The sequence below is a fragment of the Peromyscus eremicus genome, chromosome 14 (genome assembly GCF_949786415.1).
Source record: "Peromyscus eremicus chromosome 14, PerEre_H2_v1, whole genome shotgun sequence".
In the NCBI taxonomy this organism is placed as follows: domain Eukaryota; kingdom Metazoa; phylum Chordata; class Mammalia; order Rodentia; family Cricetidae; genus Peromyscus; species Peromyscus eremicus.
Genome location: NC_081430.1, coordinates 73532998 through 73560578, shown reverse-complemented (window position 1 = coordinate 73560578; position 27581 = coordinate 73532998). Strand labels below are relative to the sequence as shown.

The window sequence follows — 27581 nt, the reverse complement described above, 5'->3', positions numbered from 1 at the left end:
CAATTGTGCCCGTCAAGACTACCACCTACATCTTCCCAGAAAACCTTTTCATACAGCTGTTCTGAATTACCAGCACTCAGCAGAGTGAGACTGTCTTGAATATTAAAAACAAAACAAAAAAGCCTGAATTAGCTGGTTTAAGTTTCATTTCCTTTTCCTTTACTGGAAAGTTAAAGAATGAACAAGCAGGAAAATAGATACAATAAGTTGAGTTAAGAGAAAAAAGAGGGCCCGGTGGTGGTGGCACACACCTTTAATCCCAACACTCGGGAGGCAGAGGCAGGCAGATCTCTGTGAGTTCAAGGCCAGCCTGGTCTACAGAGTGAGTTCCAAAACAGCCAAGGCAAACAGAGAAAACATGTCTGGAAAAACCAAAGAGGGCGAGAGGGAGGGAGGGAAGGGAGGAATACCAGAGCATTTGGTATACTAGTGTTTAGTCTGCTGGATCTATTTAAGAATCGGGGTTGGAAAGATGGCTCAGCAGTTAAGATTGCTTCCTGCTCTTGAAGATGGAACTTTAGTTCCCAGCACTCATGTCAGGTACCTCACAACTGCCTCCAGCTCCTCCTCGTTATCTGATGTACACACACACACACACACACACACACACACACACACACACACACACAAACACACACATCTTGACAGAAAGAGAGAAAGAGAGAGTCAGCCAGGACCAGAGAGATGGCTCAGAAGATAAGAACATTGGCACACAAGTCTGATAAGGAGAGTTCAACCCCCAGAACCCACCATGGAAGGAGAGACTTTACTCCCAAAAGTTGTGTGCTGACCTCCAATTGCATACTGTGGTACATGCATGACCACCCCCGTACACAATATAATTTTTAGAAAAAGAATCAGAGCTAGTCATGACTGCATACGTCTAACCTCAGCACTTAAGAAGTAAAGAACCAGACCCGAACATCACCTTCCTTGCCCGGTGTAGTATTTCAGGCCTTTAATCTCAGCACTAGGGGCCAGAGGAGATGGATTACTGGGAGTTCAAGGCCAGCCTGGTCAACATGTGAGCTCCAGGCCAACCAGAGATACATAGTGAGACTCTGTCACAAAAGGGGGGGGGGAGGTTCTCTTCCACTACATAGGGAGCTTGAGGTCAGCCTAGGCTACCTGAGACCCTGTCTGAACAAAAAAGAGTTAGAACCAAATGTGATGTCTGATTCTTGTAAGTCTAGCACCCAAGAGGCAAAGGCAGGAGGACCCCTAATAGTTCAGTGCCAGCCTGGGCTACATTAGTGAGTTCCAGGCCAGCCTGACAAACATAGTTCCAGACTAGCCAGAGATACATAGCAACACCAGGTCTCAAAAACAAAACAAAAAACCCATAGTTTTATTTCAAATCCTAACGCAACTTTAATTCACAGCCTATCTTATTTATATCTCAACCTACATTCCCATGTTTCCTATCATATCATTTACAAACAAATCTGAAATGTTTATCTTTTGAGAAAGGATCTTGCTCTTTAACCCAGGCTGACCTCATCTCATACTCATGGCAGTCTTCCGATCTCCACCTCCTGAGTGCTAGAATTATAAGGTGTGAGTCACCTCGTATACCTTGTCACATATACTCCCTATCTCTAAATGGTAGGGACTTACATAATACGGGTAAGGAGTTGAGATTGTGACTTGGTGGTGGAACCCTTACCTAATGTTCGCATGGTTCAATTTCTAGTACAGGGAAGAAAAGGAAACAAAAAATCAGGGTCAGTGAGATGGCTCAGTGGGGCCAAATGTGGCAACCCTGAGTTCAGCGTCTGGAACTCCATGGCACAAAAAGAGAACGAACTCCTGAAAGTTGTCCACATATGTGCTGTTGCATGCATGTGCATACACCCACACACTAAATAAATGTATTTTTTTTAATTTGTAAAAGTTAACTCATAATAGGCAGGTTTTTCTTTTAAACAAGGACCCTTAATCAAAATGTCATTAGGAATAAGTAATCTCTCTAAACCTCAAATGACTAGTCAGGTGACTGGATCTCTCATATAGGAATTTTATTAATATTAAATAGCTGTGTAAATAAGATAACCAGTACAAAGGAGATATTCAAGGTTATAAGAGTGAATTCCAACCTTTATTCCTACTGCAGGGCTGACTCACAGGTAGGGTGTCAAAAACCAGCTCCTGTTTGCAGAGTTTATCTGCTGGGGTTAGCCCTGAAGAAAGCAGAGATGTTCAGTGTTAGCACTGGAATTGAGGAAGGGTGAATGTGCTGGGCGTGGTGGTGCGTGCCTTAAATCCCTCCCCGCCTGTTTCCTTGGAAGGTTTTTGTTTTGTTTTGTTTTTCTTTTTTGTAAGATGGTGTCTCACTATCTAACCCTGCTGCTGGCCTAGAAGTCACAGAGCTATGCCTGTCTCTACCTTCCGAGTGCTTAGATTAAAGGTACATACCACAACTGGCTGGCCTTAGGGTTTCTATTGTTGTGAAGAGACACCATGACCATGGCAATTCTTTTTTTGTTTTGTTTTGGTTTTTTGAGACAGGGTTTCTCTGTGTAGTTTTGGTGCCTGTCCTGGATCTCGCTCTGTAGACCAGGCTGGCCTCGAACTCACAGAGATCCTCCTGGCTCTGCCTCCTGAGTGCTGGGATTAAAGGCATGCATCACCGCCACCCAGGCAATTCTTAAAAAGGAAAACATTTAATGGGCAGTTTACAGTTTCAGAGTTTTAGTCCGCTGTCATCATGGAGGGACATGGCAGTGTGCAGGCAGACGTGGTGCTGGAGAAGGAGATGAGAGTCCTACATCTTGATCTGTAGGCAGCAGGGAGAGACTATCACAGTGGGAGTGGCTTGAGCATATATGAGACCTCAAAGCCCACCTCCACAGCGACACACTTCCTCCAACAAGGCCACACCTACTTCAACAAGGCCACACCTCCTAATAGTGTCACTCCCTATGGACCATGCATTCAAACACATAAGTCTTTGGGGGCCACACCTGTTTAAACCACCACATGACTCAAGATTTTTTTTTTTAAATTAGTTTTCTTTATGTGTATATGTGAGTGTCTGCATATACATATGTGCATCACATGCACTCCTGGTGCCTTGAGGAGGCTAGAATGACTTGTACATGATCGTGAGCTGCCATGTGGGCACTAAGAAACTAAATCTGAGTCCTCTATAAGAATAACAAGTACTGTTAACCTCTGTCATTTCTCCAGCCCTACAGTTTCAAGGTTTCAGACACATTTTGTCCCAGCATCAATTACCAATGATACCCTTCTCATTGTCCATTATTTAGTTATTTAGTTTTTTCATTATCCACTATTTATGTAGTTAGTTTTTCAAGACAGTCTATTCTCTGTATAGTCCTAGCTGTATAATTTCCTCTATAGACCAGACTGGCCTCAAACTCAGAGACCCACTTGCTTCTGCCTCCTGAGTGCTGGGATTAAAGGCATGGGCCACCACACCTGACTTAAAGATTAATTTATTTATGCATTGTATGTATACGGGTGCTTTGCCTTCTTGTAGATCTGCATACGAGAAGAGGGCATCAGGTCCCACCATAGACAGTGGTGAGCCACCATGGGAATGTTGAGAATTGAACTCAGGACCTCTGGAAGAGCAGCTAGTGCCCCTAAACTGTGATGGATCCCTCCAGCTCCTCTTTATTTTTTTATTTTAGAGGACTTTGTTTGTTTAGCTGTTTTTTTTTGGGGGGGGGGGTGGAGTTGTTACTGCTATTGTTGGTATTTTTGTTCATTTTATTAGAGAACGGATCTTGATGTAGCCTAGGCTGCCCTTGAGTTTCTGACCCTTCTACCTCTCTTCCTCCCAAATTCTGGGGTTACAGGCATAGGCTACCAGGATTCTTTTGGGAGTCACATATTATTTCACTCTTATTGTATGTTCTGGAGTAGTATGTAAAGTGGTTATTGATTGCAATTTTCTAAACCCTATCTGTTTGCCAGACAACAGGGCATCCTGAGATGTGCTGAGCTTCATAAACCTGGATCAGATCCTGATTGCCAAGAGCTTAATACAGGAGCAATAACAATAATCTCAACATTGCGGCCAGGCTGTGTTTGCCTTCATTTTAAAAAGCGTGCCGAAGAGTGACTCTTCTGATTACGAAAGAGACAAGATGACAACTTGCATAAATTTGTAATCAGAGGACCACAAGTGATTACAGATCATCAGCGTCCAGCTCCTGAAGTGAAAGCCAATCCTAGGTGTGAGGGAAGATAAAGGAACCACTAAACAGACGTCTGTTTCAATCATGGACATTTATCTAATGATTTCAAATTCCCCATACTTACATCTAAATATTTAAAATTAATAAATGGTAATTACTGATGTGTGCTACAAAATATATTACCTTTGGTAATCATTTCTCCTGTAAACTCACACCATGTAATGATTTTTTTTTTCCAAGAAATGCTCTTCCACGTTGAAAAACTCATTGACTACTATTTAGATGGAAAGGCTGCAAGGAAAAGAGAACAGCTTCTTTCAAAGCAAATCATAATGCTGGGGATAGCTCTGTGACAGAGCACTTCCCTGTGCTAAGATCCTGGGTTCCACCCTAATGCCAGTATAAATGTGCTACCTCATACCCTTTCCTCTCAGCCCATGGGAAAATGCTCTGGACAGAGATAAGCAAATCCCATGTTCTCCTTTGTCCAGCAGAGATAAGGAAAAGGAAGGATTTCAGAGCGTTGCTGAGTCTCAGAATTGCTGACTATAGTCCTGGAGATAAGTCACCGTGTAACAGGAAATGGTCGGGACTGGTTTTGGTTTCTCGGTCTCTCTCTAGGTAGCCCTAGCTAGCTTTGAACTCAAAACCATGCGTCTGCCTCCTGACTGCTGGGATTCTGAGCTTGTGCCACCATGGCCGGCCTTCTCTTTTTGTTTGTTTGATTTGTTGCTAGAAGTGGAACCCATTGCCTGCGGCCTAGAGGCTCTTCCCGTGCAAAAGTGCACACACACCCAGCCCTGAGCTTAATTTCTATGTACAAGAAGTACTCTGCTGGGAAGCAGGAAATGGAAGGTTAAAAAAACAAGGAAGAGGAACCAAGCTACAAAAAGAATGTAAACTATTACTTTTCTTTTTCTTCTAGACAGACTCTTGCCTTGTGGCACAGGCTAGCCTTAAACTCACCATGTAGCCCAGGCTAGCATGGAACCCCAATCTTGGTTTTAAAGTACTGCATCTCTTATGGCCAGGAATTTGCATATAATGTGTCGCCTTTACAATTATGTCTCAGGCAGGGCGAAGTGGCACACACCTTTAATCCCAGCACTCAGGAGGCAGTGGCAGGTGGATCTCTGTGAGTTCAAGGCCTGACTGGACTAGAACTGACTATGTAGAATATGCTGGCAGTGAACTTGAGATCTGGGGTTATAGGCATGCATCCCACAATGCCTTGTTCTTTTTGTCTCTTTGTTAAAATTCTACATCAGCACAGCTTTTTAAACCATGGAAGAAGTACTTCTCTAAGGATTATAGGTGTTTTCTACTTAGTTGATTTCCTTGTCCATTCATTATTAACCATGATAACGAATAACAAGAAATGAAAGTATCAGCTCTGTAAATATTTAATTTAGTGAAACTTTACCCAGTTGCATATGCATACTGATGCATAGTTCTCCAATACTTTGCTAAAATGTGATTTTTTTTATGTTATCTGTAGCTTATCTGTCAAACTGCTGTAGTCACTAAGACCAGCTCCAGTTAGTCTTCTTTAAGGCTTCAATTCCTTTTGCTGTCTTCTTTCTAGAGCTTACTAAACTACCTCATGTGTCACACATTTTGGCTAAGAAGAGAATGGACTAGAATGGGGAAAGAGTGAGTTCTCTGCTTTGTCCGGGGTCAGTGATCTCAGTCACCTTCTGTACGTACATGACGACGTTGACATCTCATGTTCACTGTTTAATCCCAGTTCCCTGGAAGCAGAGTCCAACATAGCGGTTCTTATGGAAGTTCTTGAGAGTGATCTCAGCTGAGACCTTTAAGAGAGAGGAAACAAGCTGAGTGGTGGTGGTACACACCTTTACTCCCAGCACTCAGGAAGCAGAGGCAGGCAGATCTCTGAGTTTGAGGCCAGCCTGGTCTACAGAGTGAGTTCTAAGACAGTCAGGGCTACAAAGAGAAAATCTGTCTCAGAAAAACCAGAGAGAGAGAGAGAGAGAGAGAGAGAGAGAGAGAGAGAGAGAGAGAGAGAAAGAGAGAGAGAGAGAGAGAACACAATAGAATGGGGGAAAGACTAGGCAAAAATGCAAGGTCAGTCAGGTTGTCTTTGTGACAGTTCTATTGCTGTGAAGAGACACCATGACCATGCCAACTCTTATAAAGAAAAACATTTAATTGGGGCTGCCTTACAGTTTCAGAGGTTTAGTCCATCATCCTCATGGCAGGGAGCATGGCGGTGTGCAGGCAGACATGGTAGCAGAGAGTTCTACGTCCAGATCTGCAGACAGCAGGAAGAGAGACAGAGAGCAACTAGGACTGGCTTAGGTTTCTGAAACCCCAAAGCCCACCTCAGTGACACACTTCCTCCAACAAGGCCACACCTCCTGATCCCTACCAAGTAGTGCCACTCCCTGAAGACCACACATTTAAATATATGAGCCTATGGAGTGGATTCCTATTCAAACCACCACATAGGTCTATACTAACTTTGACCCCAGAAGAAGCTCTGGGCCTGGTTAGGACTGGGGAGTTTATCTTGACTCGAGGCAACCCTTTTGCAATCTACAGTCATTCTGTCATCAACCTATAGTCTGCCAAGGAGGTAGAAAAGTAGTGGGAGATAAAACCTTCCAGTTGAGTAGCTCCCAACCTTCAAGGTCAGTTCACCCAAGTGGAGGAAGATGGGCATGCGCTGACGGCAAGTCAAGGGTCACAGTCTGTGAAGAGCTGGGTAATGACCATGAAGTGAGGTGTAGGCAGGGCGTTAACATTGGTTTAGATTAGTTAAAGTTAGACAGTGTAATTGGTAAATCTTTTATTTAACCACCGTGCAGTGTGCTCATAGCCTGATGAAAAGAAACAAACACCCAGACTCACATTCTTGTCCTTGGATGTCCCTAACTTGCATAATCATCTGGCCTTCAGACTAGTGAAGATAGATGGAGGCCTCAATCTGTATACTATTTGTGAAAATTAACTTCCTCTTTTTACATGTAAAAAGGAAACACAAATAGAAACTCTATTTTTTTTTTTTTGAGACAGAGTTTCTTTCTCTGTGTGGCCCTAGTCATCCCAGAACTCACTCTGTATACCAGGCTGGCCTCAAACTCACAGAAATCCGCCTGCCTCTGCCTCTTGAGTGCTGGGATTAAAGGTGGTGCACCACTACCGCTCCATTCAATAATTGTTTCTAATAATTTACAAAGCACTATCATTGTGTGCTTATAAAAACTCAAACAATATGCAAAATGAACAGGTAGCGTTATTTGCCATGATGAAAGAGAAAAGATTAGACAATTATGCTTTATGCACAACAGGTAGCATGGTAAGGAATGTGTGCTTTGTATGTATATAAGCAAATGTTTAATGGTAACTGAAGGAAAGCAAATGTAAAGCATTTGTCGTACGCCAAATGCTAGCTGGTATAACTAGAACGTTTCTGGAAGGGACGATAAGAAGCTGGTGTCGTGGTTACCTGTTTCCTGAAAGGGAACCTGGCTGACTGACAATGGAGATAGAAGGGAGATTTTCCTTTTTAACCCATGCCATTGAATCGTGGGTGTGAAGTACATTTTCTACAAAAAGAAAGAAAGGAGGAGGGTACTGGGTGTAAGGGAGCTTGGCCCCCCAGAGCTAGTATAGGACACATCCAGACACCAAATTCTCAGCAGAGAGGAGATTTATTACCCCCAGAAGGGCGTGTGTGTGTGTGTGTGTGTGTGTGTGTGTGTGTGTGTGTGTGTAGGGGTGGGGGTGGGTGGGGGTGGGGGGCGCTGCCAAGTCAGACAGTAAGCAGCAGCAAGCAAGCAGGAGATTTTTCACAAGCGGGTTTTTAAGGGGAAAAAGGGGAGTCTGCGGTAGTGTGCGCTGGTAAATTCTGACTGAACATGTTAGCCAAAATATGAGTTTTGATTATTGAACTTTGGTGTTTTGTCTCAGCAATGACTCAGTGGCCAAATAATAGACTAGACCTTGGGGGCTAGCTTTAGGAATGTAGTCTCACGGTTTTTAGAAGGGCAGGGAAAGCGAGAAAAGGGCAAAAACCTGTCTACAAAGTTTGCCATGCTTGGGCCTGCAAGAGCCTTTCACTGGGGCTACAGCTCAGTGATGGGGCTCTTACCCGGAATGTGTCAGGCCTTGATCTGATTCCCAGCCTTTCAAAATTAAACAACAACAACAACAACAACAGAAAACTATGTGGCTGCTGCTGAATGGATTCACAACCTTCCATGTTACTTACCTAAAATTCTAGTCTTTAAGACCTAGGAACTGGATGTATGGTTTTTCCCCACCATCTCCTTCTCTTCCTCCTCTTCTTCAGATTTTATTTTCAAGGCTGGAAAGATGGCTCAGTAGTTAAGAGCACTGGCTACTCTTACAGAGGACCCAAGTTCAATCCCATCACCTACATAGAGGCTCACAAGCGTTTGTAACTCCTGTTCCAAGGAACATGTTGCCCTCTTTTGGCCTTTGTGGGTACTGCACACACACAGTGCACAGCTATGTATGCAGGCAAAGCACCAATACACATAAAAAAAAATAATTTTTAAAAATTAAGACAAAATATTATTGTTTTTGTGTATGTGGGGGGAGGAGTCTCCACAAAAGACAAGAAGCGGGCTCAGATCCCCTCAAGCTGGAGTTGCAGGTGCTTTTTTGCAATGCTGGGAATTGAACCCAGGGCTTCCAGTTAAGCTACATCTGCAGCCCCTGCTCTGTCTGTCTGTCTGTCTGTTTGTTTGTTTGGTTTTGGTTTTTTGAGACAGGGTCTCTCTGTGTAGTTTTGGTGCCTATCCTGGATCTCACTCTGTAGACCAGGCTGATCTCGAACTCACAGACATCCGCCTGGCTCTGCCTCCCAAGTGCTGAGATTAAAGGCGTGCACCACCACGGCCTGGCCGCCTGCTTTGTTTTATAACCAAAAGTCTGCTGAAGCCTCGAGGAGAGTTAAGGGGATTCTCTCTCTCTCTCTCTCTCTCTCTCCTGCCTTTGTAAAACGCTGGTGACTGTTAAGAAAATGCTGGTGCCAGGGAGGATGCAGGCAGAGGTGCCCTAAGAGCTCCTGCAGAGTCCGAGTGGAGTACGGTGAGGCACTGACGGCGGGGGTAGGGGGAGTACCAGGGGAGAAGGCATGGATCCAGGAAACCGCGTTTTCTTCCCTCTGCACAGGCCGCTGAATGCAGTTAGTGAAGAGACTGAGGCAGTGCCGTCCTGTCCTCACTCCAATTTGTGCCTTCTTAGAGCTTCCCATTCCCAGTACCACCACACACACACACACACACACACACACACACACACACACACACACACCCCGGCCTCCACACCTCGCCAAGGCCTGGGCAACACATGTGAGATTTCCAGGACCCTGACCATGGTCTGGATGTAGTAGTCAAAAATATTTAATGTTTACACAAACTAAACATAAACCGAAAGAGCCGAGAAGGCTACAAATCAAAATTGTCATATTGTATCCGAAATAACTACTGGGTTCTGTTGAAACAAATGTTGCAAGCTTACTCTGACCCTCAACCAACATTGACGTAATTATGATTTTTGTGGGTTTTGCCTTAAAAAACACTGTACCCCTGAGCTTCGACACTGAGACTCTGAGACATTAGTACAGTCTTGGTTGTCGCCAAAATTAAAGGACTATTATACTCTTTTTAAAAATTTTATGTGTTTAATTGTTTTGCCTACATATATATGTGCACCATGTGTATGCCTGGTGAGTACAGAGATCAGAAGAGGGTGTTGAGTCCCCTGGAACTGGAGTTACAGATGGTTGTGAGCTGCCATGTGGGTGCTGGGGATTGAACCTGGGTCCTCTGGAAGAGCAGTCAGTGCTTAAAACACTGAGACATCTTTCTGCCCCCTCCCCCAGGACTCTTATACTTTTATTATTTTTTTTTTTTTGGTTTTTCGAGACAGGGTTTCTCTGTGTAGCTTTGCACCTTTCCTGGGATTCACTTGGTAGCCCAGGCTGGCCTTGAACTCACAGAGATCCGCCTGGCTCTGCCTCCCGAGTGCTGGGATTAAAGGCGTGCGCCACCACCGCCTGGTTCGGACTCTTATACTCTTAATTAGCTTCATCAACACGGTTGTATTTTTCTCAAGTGGATTATTTCATTAGGTTGAGGGTGAAATATGGTAAAGCTTTAATGTGGTTGACCGTGATGGTGAAGCCATGAAAAGAAGGACTATATAGCCAGGTGGTAATATCACACACCTTTAATCCTAGCATTTGGGAGGCAGAGGCAGGCAGATCTCTGAGTTTGAGGCCAGCCTGGTCTACAAAAAGAGTTTGAGGACAGCCAGGACAGTTCCAGGGTGACACAGAGTGTCTCAAAAAAAAAAAAAAAAAAGAAAGAAACGGAGAAGGAGGAGAGGAGGAAGAGAAGATGATGATGAAGAAGAAGAAGAAAGAAGAAGAAGAAGAAGAAGAAGAAGAAGAAGAAGAAGAAGAAGAAGAAGAAGAAGCCATTAGAGTAAGTGCATTTGGGGGAAGCGGGTCCAGTGTTGTTAACACATGTGAAATTTAGTCACTATATTCTTGTTTAGTATACAGTTCTGTTCATACTAATTTGTCTTTATTGACAGATTATAACATGAAAGTTGAAGACTGCTGTATCATCTGCATTACAGTACTAAGCTAATTTTCTATTTTTTAAAAAAGTTAATGTTCATTTTATATGTATGGGTGTTTTGTCTGTAGGTACATCTGTGCACCGTTTGCATGCAGTGCCTGTGGAAGCCAGAAGAGGGCAGCAGATCTCCTAAAGCTAGAGCTACAGACAGTTGTAAGCAGTGCTCTTCTGGGTGCTGGGAATCTAACCGGATCCTCGGTTAGAGCAGCCAGTGCTCTTAATATCTGGGCCATCTCTCCAGCTCATGGGTTACTTATTTTAATGAAAACAGTACTTAAAAATTTTGGCAGAGTCATTTTGTAGTACTTTGTTGTTTTGTTTTTTGTTGAAGCAGGGTCTCACTATGTAGCCTGGAATGGCCTATAATTCACTATGTGGACCAGACTGGCCTCACAGAGATCCACCTGCCTTTGCCTCCGAGGCCTGGGATTGCAGGCTTGAGCCACCCCTCAGCTGGCTATTTTGCAGTATTTTTTTTAAATGTGATATTAAAGTCATACTAAATTGTTTGCATGAAACAGAGAGGTTACTGGCATATTGCTGTGGGATGGTCTGTATGTCAAATGTGTTGCTGATTGGTCAGTAAATAAATCACTGATTGGCCATTGGCTAGGCAGGAAGTATAGGCGGGACAAGGAAAAGAATTCTGGGAAGTGGAAGGCTGAGGGAGAGACACTGCCAGCCGCCATGAGGACAAGGAAGATGTAAAGTACCGGTAAGCCACAAGCCATGTGGCAAAATAAAGATTAATAGAAATGGGCTAAATATAAGAGTAAGAGCTAGACAATAACAGGCCTGAGCTAATGGCCAAGCAGTTTAAATAATATAAGAGTTTGTATGTTTATTTTATAAGTGGGCTCTGGGACTGGCGGGACTTGGTGGCGGGAGCTGGAGAGAAATTCTCCAGCAACAAATGGCGCCCAACGTGGGGCACGAGTTTCCACCTAAAAACTGAAAAAAAAGATTCTAAAATGGAGCTAAAAACAGCTTCCTAATTGTCTCTCTCAAATGAGCGGCAGCTGCTGGTTTCAGCTACTGGTGGGTTCCTGGCGTGCGTGCTCAACCTGCAGTATGGCGGGAATCAGGCCTCTGCAAGTGGCACATTAAGCTGCGTGGTGGATTTAGCCTTTGCAGGTACAAAACAAAAAAAGAGGTTTTTGGGCTACACGCTGCTTGGATAAAAGCATAGACCCAAGATAGCTCCCAGAGCTGGCGGTAAACGTAGCCATGTTGGGAAGCTGAGGTGGGCGGAGCCAGCAGCCACAGCTGCTGCAGTTTAAGGCAAGAGATTCACAATAAGACAGATTCAGATGTAATAGTTTACAATGTATGTAAAAGATACGTAGGCTTGAAAGAGACAAAAAAGGTGATATATAGAGTTATAGAAACAAATACATAGTTTTAAAAAATAAAGTCATTAAAGAGACAGTAAAGGTAGTATAAAAAATAAGCCACATAAAAATGGATATTACACAGAGAATCTGAATTGTGTTGTCTTTGGGATTTTTAACTGCAGAAAAACATTTGATGGTAAAAGCTGTTGAGTTATGCCAAAATGTATATTTTAAAGGTACCTTGACTTCAAAATTTGGATATAAGGATATGTTACTTTGGAAAGGAGTCTCTGCTTTTGTTTCCACAGAAAGCCAGAGACTATGGATTTGTTCCAGATTAAGATACATCAGGTTTGACCAGCCCAGACCCCCTGAAAGGTCTCCAATGACACCATGGCCCAGATGATTCAACATTCAGAATGGTTTCAAGGCAACTGGCTCAGACGATACAGCCTCACGGACTACTCCATGATCCTAAAATTTTCTTTGTGTCCCCATAAGATACAGCGCCCCCCTCCAGCAGGAAGTAGTAAGAGAAGCTACGCCCAAATTCCCAAATATACCAAGCTGGCTTTAGAGATGGAATTGGCTCACTCCCCCTCTAAACCCAGACATATTGCTCAAAAAAAAAAAAAAATGGTTAAGAGATTCTTATGTCCCAAATCAGAAGAGCCCTCTGGTGAGGGACAGAGAAAAACCAATATTTTTATTTAAAGCAGGTTGATTATAAATACAATCTCTTTCTAAAGAAAAAAAGGGGATAGTTTAGATATGATAGGATGAAAGGGTAGATTAATGAACTTACTTTTAAAGAGTAACAACTTGTTTAAAATGTTTTACATCGCTATAGATTTTAGTTTATTGATACAAGTTTAAACTTAATTTTGTTATACTGTATATATATTTCTATTCTTGTTTGAGGTATTATGTTTATGTAACTCATTTAAAATTATAATGGATAATTAAAAAATAGATTAATAATTAGTCATCTATGATAATCATATTTGTAGCCATGTTAGTTAAGTCTTCTAGGTATACATAGTTATATTTCAGATAGATAGGTAGTCTTCAAACACTTCAAAGACCTACAGAATATGGCATTTAAAATGTTTTAAAAATTTAGACTTTCTGGACAGTGAGACATGTCTGCTCCTGACAGCACCGATTTACTTCAGAGAGGAGGATGGGCATCGAAGACACTCCATATGGAGTTTATCTTCACCTTGACAAAAATAGCCATTTGGGCAAGAAACTGTTCTTGCCTGGACTGCCTGATCAACTGGACATGCAGGACCCATACAAAGGTGACCACTGAACTTTGCTTGACAAAATGGTCCTTCAGGTTCCTGCTTTGCAGAGAAAACTGCCAGACATTCTACAGGACACAGAGAAAAGTGAATAAGAGACTCTAGGCCTGTGGGCTGAAGACAGATGCCCCAACTTTACAAGAGAACTTTGAATGACTGTCCAGGCTGCCAGCTGTCTCTGTCTACCCTACAAGACTCCTAAAAGTTGCTTATATCCTTCTCCATTTCTCAGGTAGTAATATATCCTTCTGAGGTCTTTGATGTGGTTAAAGACTAGATACTTACAATTTTCCTTAATTATAATAAAAGATAAGTTAGATATAAAACCTTAAACTCACAAATATAAGATAGATAGGATCTCTTCTTTAATATTGTAACTGTAATTCTTGCTTGATAATTGTTTTGTTATATGTAATTTTACTATGTTAAAGTTAAAACCTTCCTTTTTAAGAAAAGAAAAGGGGAAGTGCTGTGGGATGGTCTGTATGTCAAATGTGTTGCTGATTGGTCAGTAAATAAATCACTGATTGGCCATTGGCTAGGCAGGAAGTATAGGCGGGACAAGGAAAAGAATTCTGGGAAGTGGAAGGCTGAGGGAGAGACACTGCCAGCCGCCATGAGGACAAGGAAGATGTAAAGTACCGGTAAGCCACAAGCCATGTGGCAAAATAAAGATTAATAGAAATGGGCTAAATATAAGAGTAAGAGCTAGACAATAACAGGCCTGAGCTAATGGCCAAGCAGTTTAAATAATATAAGAGTTTGTATGTTTATTTTATAAGTGGGCTCTGGGACTGGCGGGACTTGGTGGCGGGAGCTGGAGAGAAATTCTCCAGCAACAGCATATTGTATTAATATACTTAAGAATCTGCCAATGTGGATACATTATGCAATTTCCTTTTATAAAAGGTGCTTCATACTTTAGTTAGCACTGAGTGTTCCAGACCTAACAAGTGGTTCTCAGTAGTATGCAGTGTTGACTGATAGTATTTGGATTAGGAAACAAACAAACAAAAAAAAAAAACAGAAAAACTTAGGGGCTTAGGAGCTTAAGGGAGTGGGAGGTTCAAGCTGGAATGGGAACAGAGTAGGAGAGCAAGGAGAGATACCATGATAAATGAAGACACCATGGGAATAGGGAGAAGCAGAGTGCTAGGGAGGTTCCCAGGAATCCACAAAGATGACTCCACTATAGACTCCTGGCAATGGTCGAGAGAGTGCCTGAGCTGGCATATTCTGGTGATGGGATGGCTGAATACCCTAACTGTCATCATAGAACCCTCATCCAGTGACTGAAGGAAGCAGATACAGGAATCCACAGCTGGGTCCCAGGCAGAGCTCCAGGAGTCTAATCGGTGAGAGAGAGGAGGGATTCTATGAGCAAGCGACCATGACTGGAAAAAGTACAGACAACCAGCCAAACTAGTGGAGACACATGAACTGTGGACCAATAGCTGAGGAGCCCCCATGGTACTGGACTAGGCCCTCTGGATAAGTGAGACAGCTATTTAGCTTGAACTGTATAGGGGTCCCCCAGACAGTGGAACTAGGACCTGTCCCTAGTGCATGAGCCGGCTTTTTGGAGCCTAGTGCCTATGCTGAGAGACTTTGTGAGACCTTGGTGCAGGGAGGAGGGGCTTGGACCTGCCTCAGCTGAATGTACCAGGCTCTGCTGACTCCCCTTGGGAGACCTTGCCTTGGAGGACGTGGAACGCGAGTGGGTTGGGGGGAAGGCTAGGGGTGGGAGGAGGGAGGACAGGGGAATCTGTGGTTGGTATATAAAATGAACAGAAAATCTCTTAATTAAAAAAGAAGAAGAAGAAGAAGAAGAAGAAGAAGAAGAAGAAGAAGAAGAAGAAGAAGAAGGGCAGTGGTGGTGCACACCTTTAATCCCAGTTCTTGGAAGGCAGATGCAGGCAGATCTCTGAGTTTGAGGCCAGCCTGGTCTACAGAGCAAGTTCTAGGACAGCCAAGGATACAAAGAGAAACTTTGTCTTTAAAAAAAAAAAAAAGCCGCTGCCTCCTCCTCCTCCTCTCTGTCTCTGTCTGTCTCTGTCTGTGTGTCTCTCTCTCTCTCTCATTCTTTTCTCCTTCCCTCCATTTCTCTCCCCTCTCCCCAAACCCCAAAATAAACTTGCCATGTGGGCATCATGTCTGCCGTCTGACTGTTACAAGACCACCATCAGCCATCAGCCATAGAGTTGGAGGCACTAGGACCACCAAATATACCCAGGCGGGAGTTGGGAAGGAAAAAAAAAAAGAAAGAAAGAAAAAAGAAAAAATAGGAACTGTTCCTCTAAGGTAATGGTGATCTTTCAACAATTAATGGAAGATAATTGCTTATCCAAACTAAGTACAACTGAAATAATTCCATAGTTCTCTGATTTTATTGCTGTAAGTGATATGTCCCCATTAAAAATTCAAGTGCACTGACATTTAGAACCAAAATTGTTGAACCTCCTGGAAATTCTTCCAAATGAAGACTTATATTGAATTTTTTTATTATTAGATTAATTTGTTTTTTTATGTGGGCTTTTTGCCTGCATGTATAAATGTGCATCACATTGATGCTTGGTGCCTTCAAAGGTCAGACAAGGGTATTAGGTCTCCTGGAACTGGAGCTAGAGAGGGTTGTGAGCTTCCATGTGGGTGCTGGGAATCGAACCTGTGTCCTTTGAAAGAGCAGCCAGTGCTCTAAACCATGGAGTCATCTCTCCAGCCCTATAAATAAATAAATACTTTATTTATTCTAAGCCAGGGTCTCAAAATACAACACAGGGTCTGGAGAGATGGCTCAGTGGTTAAGAGCACTTGACTGCTCTTCCAGAGGTCCTGAGTTCAATTCCCAGCAAGCACGTGGTGGCTCACAATCATCTACAATGAGATCTGGTGCCCTCTTCTGGCCTGCAGGCATACATGCAGGCAGAACACTGTACACATAATAAAAAAATCTTTAAAAAAAAATAATGGTCTACAGGACAAGCTGATGGAGGCATTTTCTCAGTTGAGGTTCCCTCTTCCCAGGCAATGACAGTTTGTATCAAGCTGACAAAAGAACCAAGCAGTACAAAACAGCACTGTCCATGAGAATGCCACGGCCCTTTCCTAACGGCTGCTCCGCTGGTTTGAGATGGGCCGAGCCAGATCCCAACAAATCCCAAATTCATTTAAAAAAAAATTATATATCTCCTACTGATGTATTCCTTTGGTTTAGTCCTGACACTGGTTAATCATGAAAGCTTGCAAGTAACATGTACAGTTTAGGCTAATTAATATATTTCCTTGTTTTCATATAATTATTTTAATAATACTATATGTGCCTATATATGAAGGTATATATATATATATATATACACACACACACACACACACACACACACATATATACATATATATATATATTTATAGCAAAGAGATTTTGTTGTTTTGAAGACAGGATCTCATGTAGCCCAGGCTGCCCTCAAATTCATTGTGTTGACCTTAAACTCTTAAACTCCTGATCCTCTTGGTTCTACCTCCAGAGAGTTGAAATCATGGGTACCAACACACCTACCCATTTGGGGGTGGAGGTGAAGGGAGGGTTCGACATGGTTTCTCCGTGTAGTTTTATCTGTCCTGGAGCTCACTCTGTAGACCAGGCTGGCCCGAACTCACAGAGATCTTCCTGGCTCTGCTTCCCAGAGTGCTGGGATTAAAGGCGTGAGCCACCACTGCCCGGCACACCTACCTATTTTTATTTTAAACAGCAGTTGTCTGTCATGCCTTAATCCACTGAACTCCAGTTGTTTTATTTATTTAGTTATTTTAGTCTATGTGTGTGAGTGTTTTCCCTGTACTGATAACTGTTACCCTCTAGGTCAGAGAATGTTGGATCCTTTGGAACTGGAGTTATAGACGGTTGTAAGCTGCCATGCAGGCACTGAGAACCTAACCCTCCTACTCTGAAACAGCAACAAGGCTCTTACCTGCTTTGCCATCTCTCCAGCCCCCTCTAGTGCTTTTGTAAAAACCACATATTTGACAATTAGCATTAGCCAGACTTGGCGGCCTACATACATCATCCCAGCACTTGGGAAGCAAAAGGAGGATTACTACAAATTCCAGGCCAGTCTGGTATATATAGTGAGTTCCAAAACAGCCAGGGCTATTCAATGAGACCACATCTCAAAAAACAAAAGCAAAATTTTATCATTTACTGTAGTACAAGCACCTTGTATTACATATACATTAAAGTTTATCCTATCATATCATTAATATTTTAGAATTACATTTATTTGGTACCAGAGAGATGACTCGGTGGTTAAGAACCCTTGTTACTCTACTAGAAAATCGAAGTTTGGTTCTCTGCATCCATACTGAGAGGCTCACAACTACTTACAACTTCAGTTTCTGGGGATCTGATTCTCTCCACTGGCCTCTTCAGGCCCACACATGTGGGTACACACTCACACATGTATAAATACAAATAATAAAAACAAGTCTTAACAAACAGACAGATGAAACATCCATTGTGTGCCACGGCACACTTGTGGATCAGAGAACAATTTATGGCAGTTAGTTCTCTCCTTCCACCATGTGAGGCCTGGGCATAGAATTCAGGTCCTTGGACATGGTAGCAAGTGCTTTTACTTTTTTTTTGCTAAGCTATCTTGCAGGCCTGGTCATAAATAAATTTAAAATACAGAAATAATAGCAAAATGTTAAGCTATCAACAATAAGTATATAAGTGCAAATATGATTTAAATATATTTTTGAGACAGTATCTCATTGTGTACCTCTGGCTGCCATGGAACTCACAGATCCCTAAGCCTCTGTGTCTTTTTAAAAAAATTATCATTATATAATAATAATATAATAATTACTATTATATCATTTTATTATTATTATTGGCTCCTTGACACAGGGTTTCTCTGTGTAGTCCTGGCTATTTTGGAACTTGATCTGTAGACCAGGCTAGCCTCAGTCTCAGAGCTCGTCCTGACTCTACCTCCTAAATGCTCTGTTTAAAGGAACATGCTGCCATACCTGGGCCACCCTGAATGCTGGGATTAAAGGCATACCCACCAGGCTTGGCCTATGGATTTAAATATTTTCTTGCATCTCAATAGTCATTTTGAGCTGGGTATGATAGCACATACTTCTAATTCCAGAATTTAGGACCCTGAGACAGAGTGCTGTGAGTTCAGGGCCAGCCTGGGCTAAAGGGAACCCTGATGCAAACAAAGGAACAACGGGGCTGGGGAGATAGCTGTTGGTGAAGTGACTGACTGCTATGAGAGGACCAAGTTTGATCCCCAGAACCCACATGGAAAAACTGGGCACGGTGGAATGCACTTTGAATCCCAGAACTGGGAAGGTAGAGGCAGCAGGATCCCCGGGGCTCCCTGGCCAGCCAGTCTAGCCTATGTGACAAGTTTCAGGTCAGTAAGAGACCCTGTCACTGTAGCTAGAGTTTTCCTGCCTTGCCCACAGTCAGGACAAATTTTTGTCACCCGCCAGTCCCACAGCCGCTCAGACCCAACCAAGTAAACACAGAGACTTATATTGCTTACAAACTGTATGGCCGTGGCAGGCTTCTTGCTAACTGTTCTTATAGCTTAAATTAATCCATTTCCATAAATCTATACCTTGCCATGTGGCTCATGGCTTACCAGTACCTTCACATGCTGCTTATTATGGTGGCGGCTGGCAGTGTCTCCCTCCGCCTTTCTGTTTTCTCTGTTCTCCTCTCTGTTAGTTCTGCCTATACTTCCTGCCTGGCCACTGGCCAATCAGTGTTTTATTTATTGACCAATCAGAGCAATTTGACATACAGACCATCCCACAGCACTGTCACAAAGAAGACAGACAGACAAAAGCAGACAATTGGATGGCATCTAAGAACACCTGAGGTAGTCTTCTGGTTCCACACACACACACAATCATTATTTTACTTTGAGGTCAACTCCTTTTTTTTTTTTTTTTTTCCAAGACTGGGTTTCACATTGTCCTTGAACTCCCAATAAACCTCCTGCCTTAGCCTCCCACATGTTGAGATTATAAGTGTGAATCACTGTCTGTTTTGTTGTTGTTGTAGTTTTGAGACCGGGTTTCCTGTAGCTCAAGCTGGCCCTGTATTTACGATGTAGCTTTTATCTATTGTGTAGTTTTTGGGGTTTTTTTTGGGTTTTTTTTTGAGCTGAGGACCGAACCCAGGGCCTTGTGCTTGCTAGGCAAGCACTCTACCACTGAGCTAAATCCCCAACCCTACTATGTAGTTTTATGTGCATGGGAATGTGGCACACATCGGCTCAAGATCATTCCTGGACACGATGGAAGAGCACTCTACCAAATGAACTACACCCTCGGCTTTATTTCAGTTTGGAGACAGGGTCTTGTTAGATATCCCCAGACTTAGCATCCTGAGTTTGGAATTAATGGTGTGTGGCAGCATGCCCAGCTTCTTGAGAAGATACACACTGCCTAACCGGCAGCACACAAAGGTGCTGCAGAGAGGTTCACACTTACACGCAATAATTGTGCCTGTTTTCATTTCAACTTTGAAATTCTCAACAAACAAAATGAAACTTTCTTTAACACGGAGCACTCTGTGGTGGTTTTGATGAGATATCTTCCACAGTTTGGGGCATTTGACTATTTGGTTTTCCATTGGTGGCACTGTTAGGAAGTATGGCCTTGCTGGAGGAACTGTAAAAAGAAATCCTTCCTTCCTTCTATAAATTGCTTTGGTCATAGTGTTTTATCACAGCAATAGAAAGGTAACAAAGCTGGGCAGTGGTGGCACACACCTTTTATCCCAGCACTCAAGAGGTAGAGGCAGGTGGAACTCTGTGAGTTTGAGGTTAGCCTGGTCTAGAGAGTGAGTTCCAGGACAATCAGAGCTACACAGAAAGAAACCCTGTCTCAAAAAAAAAAAAAAAAAAAAAGAAAAGAAAAGAAAAGAAAAAGAGAAAAAAAGGGTAACCAATGCACATTTCAAAACTCAGAAGTACAGTGGTTAAACCAATTGTCTTAGTTAGGGTTACTATTGCAGTGATGAAATACCATGGCCAAAGAAACTTAGGGAGGAACACTTCCATATCATAGCCCATCACTGAAGGAAGTCAGGACAGGACCTCAAACAGAGCAGGAACTTGGAGGCAGGAGCTGATGCAGAGGCCATGAAGGGGTGCTGCTTATTGGCTTGCTCTCCATTGTTTGCTCAGCCTGCTTTCTTATATAGTCCAGGACCACCTTCCTGGGGTGGCCCCACCCACAATGGTCTGGGCACTCGTTTATTGATCACTAATTAAGAAAATGCCCTACAGTCTTGCCTACAGCCCATCTTATATAGGCATTTTCCCATTTGAGGCTCCCTCATCTCCAAGGATTCTAGCTAGCTTCTGCCAAGCTGACATAAACTAGCCAGAACACCAATGTTTAGTATTTAGGATACCTCTATTAAATTCTCTCCTCCCCTTAATGTAGCTTTAATCATAAAGTTTACTTAAAGTCTAGAAACACAGGGGTCTTAAATAGCCCAAATTGTGTATTTTTACATAAATGAAAACTTTGTCTTATATGTTGTTCTAGTGATTTTGTATCTGTTTTGTTTTGATCTTTTTGGGGGTAGGGGTTGAGACAAGGTTTCTCTATGTAACAGCCCTGGCTGTCATGGAACTCACTCTCTAGCCCAGGCTGGCCTTGAACTCACAGAGATCAGCCTCCCTCTACCTCCCATGTGCTGGGATGCTGTGAAATGTCATTTTGCATGCTATGCATATGTGTTGTTCTGATTGGTTGATAAATAAAATGCTGATTGGCCAGTAGCCACACAGAAAGTATAGGCAGGATAAGCAGACAAGGAGAATTCTAGAAAGAGGAAGGCTGAGTCAGGAGTCACCAGAAAGACACAGAGGAAGCAAGATGTGAAGGCAGAACTGAGAAGAGGTACCAAGCCACGTAGCTAAACATAGATAAGAATTATGGGTTAATTTAAGTGTAAGAGCTACTCAGTAATAAGCCTGAGCTAATGGCCAAACAGTTATAATTAATATAAGCCTCTGTGTGTTTACTTGGGGGACATGAATGGGAGAGATTTGTTCTGACCACTTGCTGGGCAGGACACAGGAAAACTTCTGACTACACTGGTATTAAAGGCATGCCCCATCATGCCTGGCTTTTGATTTTTTTTTTTTTTTTTTTTGTCGATTTGACACAAGCTAGAGTTAAATGGTAAGAGAAATCTCTATTGAGAGAACTGCCTTCATCAAATTGCTTGTAGGCAAGTCATTGGGGCGTTTTCTTGATTACTATATTGACAGGGAAGGGTCTAGCCCACTGTTGGTGGTGGCATCCTGGGCAGGTAGTCCTGGGTAGGATATGAAAGTGGGCTGAGCAAGCCATAGAGAGCAATCAGTAAGCAGTGTTCCTTCTGCTTTAGCTCCTGACTCCATGTATCTCCTCCAACTTCCCCCAGTGATGGACTGTCCTGTCCTGATTTCCCTCAGTGATGGACTGTCCTGCCCTGAATTCCCTCAGTAATGGACTGCCCTGCTGTGATTTCCCTCAGTGATGGACTGCCCTGCTGTGACTTCCCTCAGTGATGGACTGTCCTGCCCTGACTTCCCTCAGTGATGGACTGTCCTGCCCTGACTTCCCTCAGTGATGGACTGTCCTTTCCTGACTTCCCTCAGTGGTGGACTGTTACCTGGAAGTGTAAGATGAAATAAACTCCTTCCTCTCCAAGTTTCTTCTGGTCATGGTCATTATCACAGTAAGAGAAACCTAACACATACTTAATAAAAGAATTAAAACTTGTGAAAAAAAATCTACAAAAGGAGTTTTCAGTATTCATAAATTGGTCTTTACAATTGCTAGGCACAAAAACATTCCTAAAAGGGTTCGCAGATGTTCATGAGTCATGAAAGGCAGGGAAACTGCCCTAAACTGTCTTTTAAAAGGCTAAAAGTGGTATTCAAAATTTCATCTTTAATTATATACATATATATGCTCCTTCTGACACTGGTCTTGGTTGACTTTCTATTTTTAAATATTTTACCTTATTTGGTGTTTTATTTCAATTGTTATTTTAAGACATGGTCTCATTGTGTCTCTACAACAACTGAGACTCAGCAGAAGACAAAAGGCTTTTAAAAGAAAAGTCTAGGCCTGGTTCTTCCAGATATCACCAAACCCTTCCACCTATATATAGATGCAGCCCAGGGAATTGCAAAGAGAGGTCCTCACTCCATCCCTGTGGGCCCTTGTATTCAGGCCGAAACTGCTTTTCCTGGTGAAGGAGACTGATAAACTGACTTTGGGGCAGGAACTGTTCCTCACTCTCCACATTCAGTTGAGGTCCTGTGATGATTTGAATGAAAATGGCCCCATAGGTCCATAGGGAGCAAGGAGCTATTAGAAAGTGTGGCCTTGTTAGAGTAGGTGTGACCTTGTCGGAGGAAGTGTGTCACTGGGGTAGGCTTTGAGGTTTCAGATGTCAAACCAGGCTCAGTGTCACTCTGTCTTCCTGCTGCCTGAAGATCTGGATATAGAACTCTCAGCTACTTCTCCAGCAATGTCTGCCTACATGCTGCCATGCTTCCCGCCATGATGATGATGGATTAAACCTCTGAATTGTAAGCCAGCACCAATTAAATGTTTTTCTTTATAAGAGTTGCCATGATCATGGTGTCTTTCCACAGTAATAAAAACCCTAAGTGCCTACGAGGCACTTCAGAAAGATGGGTGTCAGGTACCCAGGTAACCCATTACCAAACATTACTCCTGGACCAGCTCCCACATCTGGTTCTGCATAACATCAGCCCTTAACTCTCATCTTGTACCTAGAGTTTTCCTGCCTGGCCCATGGTCAGGACAAATCTCTCTCACCCGCCAGTCCCACAGCCACTCAGACCCAACCAAGTAAACACACAGAGACTTATACTGCTTACAAACTGTATGGCCGCAGCAGGCTTCTTGTTATCTAGTTCATATATCTTAAATTAACCCATATCTATTAGTCTAAAGGTTGCCACGTGGCTCATGGCTTATGGGTACCTTACATCTCGCTTTTCATGGCGGTGGCTAGCAGTGTCTCTCTCACTCAGCCTTCCACGAGCCACATGGCAACTTATAGATTAATAGAAATGGGTTGATTTAAGATATAAGAACTAGATAACAAGAAGCCTGCCATGGCCATACAGTTTATAAGTAATATAAGTCTCTGTGTTTACTCGGATGGATCTGAGCGGCTGCAGGACTGGTGGGTAAGAGAGATTTGTCCTGACCCTGGGCCAGGTAGGAAATCTCTAGCTACATAGTCTCTTACCAGAGGATGACCCTGCAGAATCTCTCTCTGCACAACTGCCTTAAAATAATGTGCCTGATTCACGGATCTCTGTGAGTTCGAGGCCAGCCTGGGCTACCAAGTGAGTCCCAGGAAAGGCGCAAAGCTACACAAAGAAACCCTGTCTTGAAAAACCAAAAAAAAAAAAAAAAAATAATGTGCCTGATTCAATCTGTCAGGCCTGACCTGACCAATGCCCCACTGCAGGAGGCAGACAAGGTTATGTATACTGATGGGAGCAGTTTTATTCAGAATGAAATTAGGTGTGCTGGGGCTGTAGTGATAAGCCAGGATAAGACTACTGGAGTTCAATCACTTAACTGAAGGACCCACAGCTCAACAAGCTCTGGCACTAACTCAGGTGCTCCCTGGGGGAAAAACAAGGTCATCACTATAGACACTGATAGCCAGTATGCTTTTTGCTTACATACATACATAGGGCCCTGTACTGAGAAAGAGGGCTCCTTACCTCCATCAGTAAGGAAATAAAAAACAAAGAGGAGATCTTGGCACTGTTGGAAGCCCTCTGACTATCCCCCCAAAATGGCCAGTGGACACCAAAAGGGAAATTCCCCCAAAACACAGGATAATAGGGTTGTGGACTTGGCCACCCAGGAGGCAGCCTTAGAACCCCTCCAGATTTGGTGACAGCGCCTGAACCTAAGCTGCTTCACTGCTCAGACTATACATGGGAAGATAGCTGGTAATGGAGTGCCACCAAGCCACTCCCCTAAGGGACACCTAAACTCCTGAGCTCCTTAGGCTCAGATACTGCATCTCCCAGCCGGAGTCTTGTCAAGGACACTGCTTCCAGGTCTGTCATCTGTGGACAGGTCAACCCCAAAGGAGAGGGAAGAGTCCCAGGTGGGGTCCAGGTCCAGGAACAAACCCAGAGAGGACTGGGAACTGGACTTTACTGAAATCAAACCTACTGCCGTTGGGTACAAGTACCTCCCAGTGTTTGAAGACACCTTCTTGGGATGAGTAGAGTCCTACCCCGAGCAGGATAGAGACTGCCTCGATAATCACCAAGAAGCTTCTCCAGGAGTTAGTCCCTATGCTTAGACTGCCCATATCCCTGGGGTCTGATAATGGATTTGGGCCTTCATAGTCCAAATATCCCCCAAATCTTGGAAAGGCATTAAACATTAATTAGATAGGCCACAAAGCTCAGGACAGGTAAAAAGGTTAAAACGATAAAACTTTAAAAAATATGGCCTTGATAGTGGCAAAAATTGGGCCAACCTCCTACCTTTTGCTCTGAGGGCCAGATGCACCTCAGATTAAGTTCATGAGACAGAAATTACTAACCATCCCTTCCCCAAGTCTTTACAGGCCCTGCAACAGATCCAGAGGGCTGGCTACTAATCAGACAGCTAGAAAGGCTGTGCCCTTCCCCATGTCTGAGCAGGCCCACAAGTTCCAGCCTGGTGACCTTCTATAGGTAAAGAGAATCTGGACTGGAATGCTGTGGATATCGCTCTATATAAATAAAGCACTGGCCGGGCGGTGGTGGCGCACGCCTTTAATCCCAGCACTCGGGAGGCAGAGCCAGGTGGATCTCTGTGAGTTCGAGGCCAGCCTGGGCTACCAAGTGAGTTCCAGGAAAAGGCGCAAAGCTATACAGAGAAACCCTGTCTCGAAAAACCAAAAATAAATAAATAAATAAAAATTGGCGGGCTGGAGAGATGGCTCAGAGGTTAAGAGCACTGAATGCTCTTCCAAAGGTCCTGAGTTCAATTCCCAGCAACCACATGGTGGCTCACAACTATCTGTAATGAGATCTGGTGCCCTCTTCTGGCCTGCAGTCATACATGCTGTATACCTAATAAATAAAATAAATCTTGAAAAAAAAAATTAAAAAAAAAATAAAAATAAAAATAAATAAATAAAGCACTGATTGGCCAGTGACCAGGCAGGAAGTATAGGCAGGACAAGGAGAGGGGAGAATTGGGGAAGGAGGAAGGAAAGGGAGACCAGCTGGAGCCACCGCCAAGACAAGGAAGATGTAAAGTACCGGTAAGCCACGAGCCACTTGGCAAAGTATAGATTAATAGAAATGGGCTGAATATAAGAGTAAGAGCTAGACAATGATAGGCCTGAGCTAATGGCCAAGCAGTTTAAATAATGTAAGAGTCTGTGTGTTTACTTTATAAGTGGGCTCCGGGACTGGCGGGACTTGGCGGTGGGAGCTGGAGAAAAATTCTCCAGCTACACTGGAACAGGAATGAAGGCTACCTCACTAATCTACCATATCCAGCTGAAGGAGGTTGCAGAAAGTAATGAGAGATGGGTCATCACCAGGTCTTCCAAACAGTTGTCCTAGTGTCTTTTTTTTTTGTCCCTGTGGGAAAGGCCCCAAACTTCCTTAAGACAGGGTCTTGGGTATAAAAATTTAAAAAGACCAGAACCAGGGAGCTCTTAGTCAGTCTATCCACTGAGACCCAACTTACCTTCCAGGTAGATTTCTGTAAAATATTACATCCAGAGGGGAATGGTTTATTCACTGCTGGGGAGAAGCATGCCCCTGGGGCTGTGGGTCCACCAGTAAAGAGAAGGGGCTCCAGTCTATCCAATACTATGCCTGCCCAGTTGATACCCCTCCCCAAGCAATTGTGCTTGGTATGATTGCAAAACTGAGTCCTCCTGGGGTTACACTGATCCCTTCATAGTCTTAAACAGGAAACCATCACCACCTGTCTCTGATATATTCATAAAGAGTAGGGCCTGGCAAAAGCCAAAAATTATTATTGGCAAGTCAGTGAAACCTAGGAAGTCAGGTTATGAGCCCCCTAAAGTGGCAAGCCCCCAAACTCCAATTTCTCTAGGAATTTATTTGGTAACCTCAAAATTAAAGGTCCAGGAGGCAGCAGACACCAGTCCCTCAGTGTTTGGGATGCAAGTTTATCAGTTCCTTAACCATTCTCAACCGGACATAGGTCTGGACTCCCCCAGGCCCCACATTACGTTGGAATTGAAACTAATCAAACAATAAACTCTACTTCCAACCCTAGTAGTTGTAAATTCACCCAGGGAGAACTCCAGGGGAGGGTCCCTATTTAATGACACCAAGATACTTCTTAGATAGTTAGTTCCCCCCTGCAGGTTCCTGTAGACATGCACAGCAGGTTAATTGCAGGAATGGCACTTGAATGTATTTCCAGGCCCCAGAGCCTACCTGACTTGCTTGCACTAATGGCTTAACCAAGTACATGTTTTCTGAATTGTTTACACTGGAGGAGAACCCACATCTTGGCGTCCTCATGCATGTTATGCCACAGGTGTTCATCAATAAGGAAAAAGAGTGCAGAGTCCACCTAAATCTAGACTCTGAGCTTCCCTGTGCACAAGGATGAGCTCATTCCCCTATTGGGAGGGGCAGATGTCATGGGCTCCATTACCATTGGAACATCAAGCCTGTATCAAAATAAATTTTAAAAAAAGACAACGAAGCAATGCGTGGATGAGACAGGACCAGACCATCACGGACTATATAAAACCCCCAGTCCTCTGGGGTCGAGGCAAAACTACCTCCAAATTTAGTAACTGTTTTATCCCGGACAAAGGGAGCGCCCCTGTTACCTTCAGTATGACTGAAAGCCCGGTACATTCAAACGGGCCTGTACCGGAGGCTTTAAGATCACGTGGTTACTTCAGGTCTATCAAATCCTGCCTCACCCCCAGGCGAAGTCCCCTAGTCTTGGGTAACAACTTCCCGCTCCTGTCTGAGGAAGCGAAGGAAGTGCTGGAAGCACCAGCGTCATCTTAAAGAAACCGGCAAAGCCACATCCGTACGGAAAGGCGGA

At 43.5% G+C, this 27581-nt stretch overlaps 1 long non-coding RNA gene across 2 annotated transcripts; it reads right to left on the bottom strand.

Annotated features, from left to right (window-relative positions):
* Window positions 1-1913: 1913 nt before the first annotated feature.
* On the bottom strand, window positions 1914-27470 carry LOC131924387 (uncharacterized). 2 transcript variants are annotated; one of them, XR_009382876.1, is made up of 4 exons: window positions 27358-27470; window positions 6354-6441; window positions 5874-5980; window positions 1914-2776 (listed from the first exon to the last, which is right to left on the bottom strand). It is a non-coding gene; the product is annotated as an uncharacterized LOC131924387 (long non-coding RNA). The 2 variants fall into 2 exon arrangements; XR_009382875.1 differs by lacking the exon at window positions 1914-2776 and having other exon boundaries at window positions 5110-5980.
* Window positions 27471-27581: the final 111 nt, after the last annotated feature.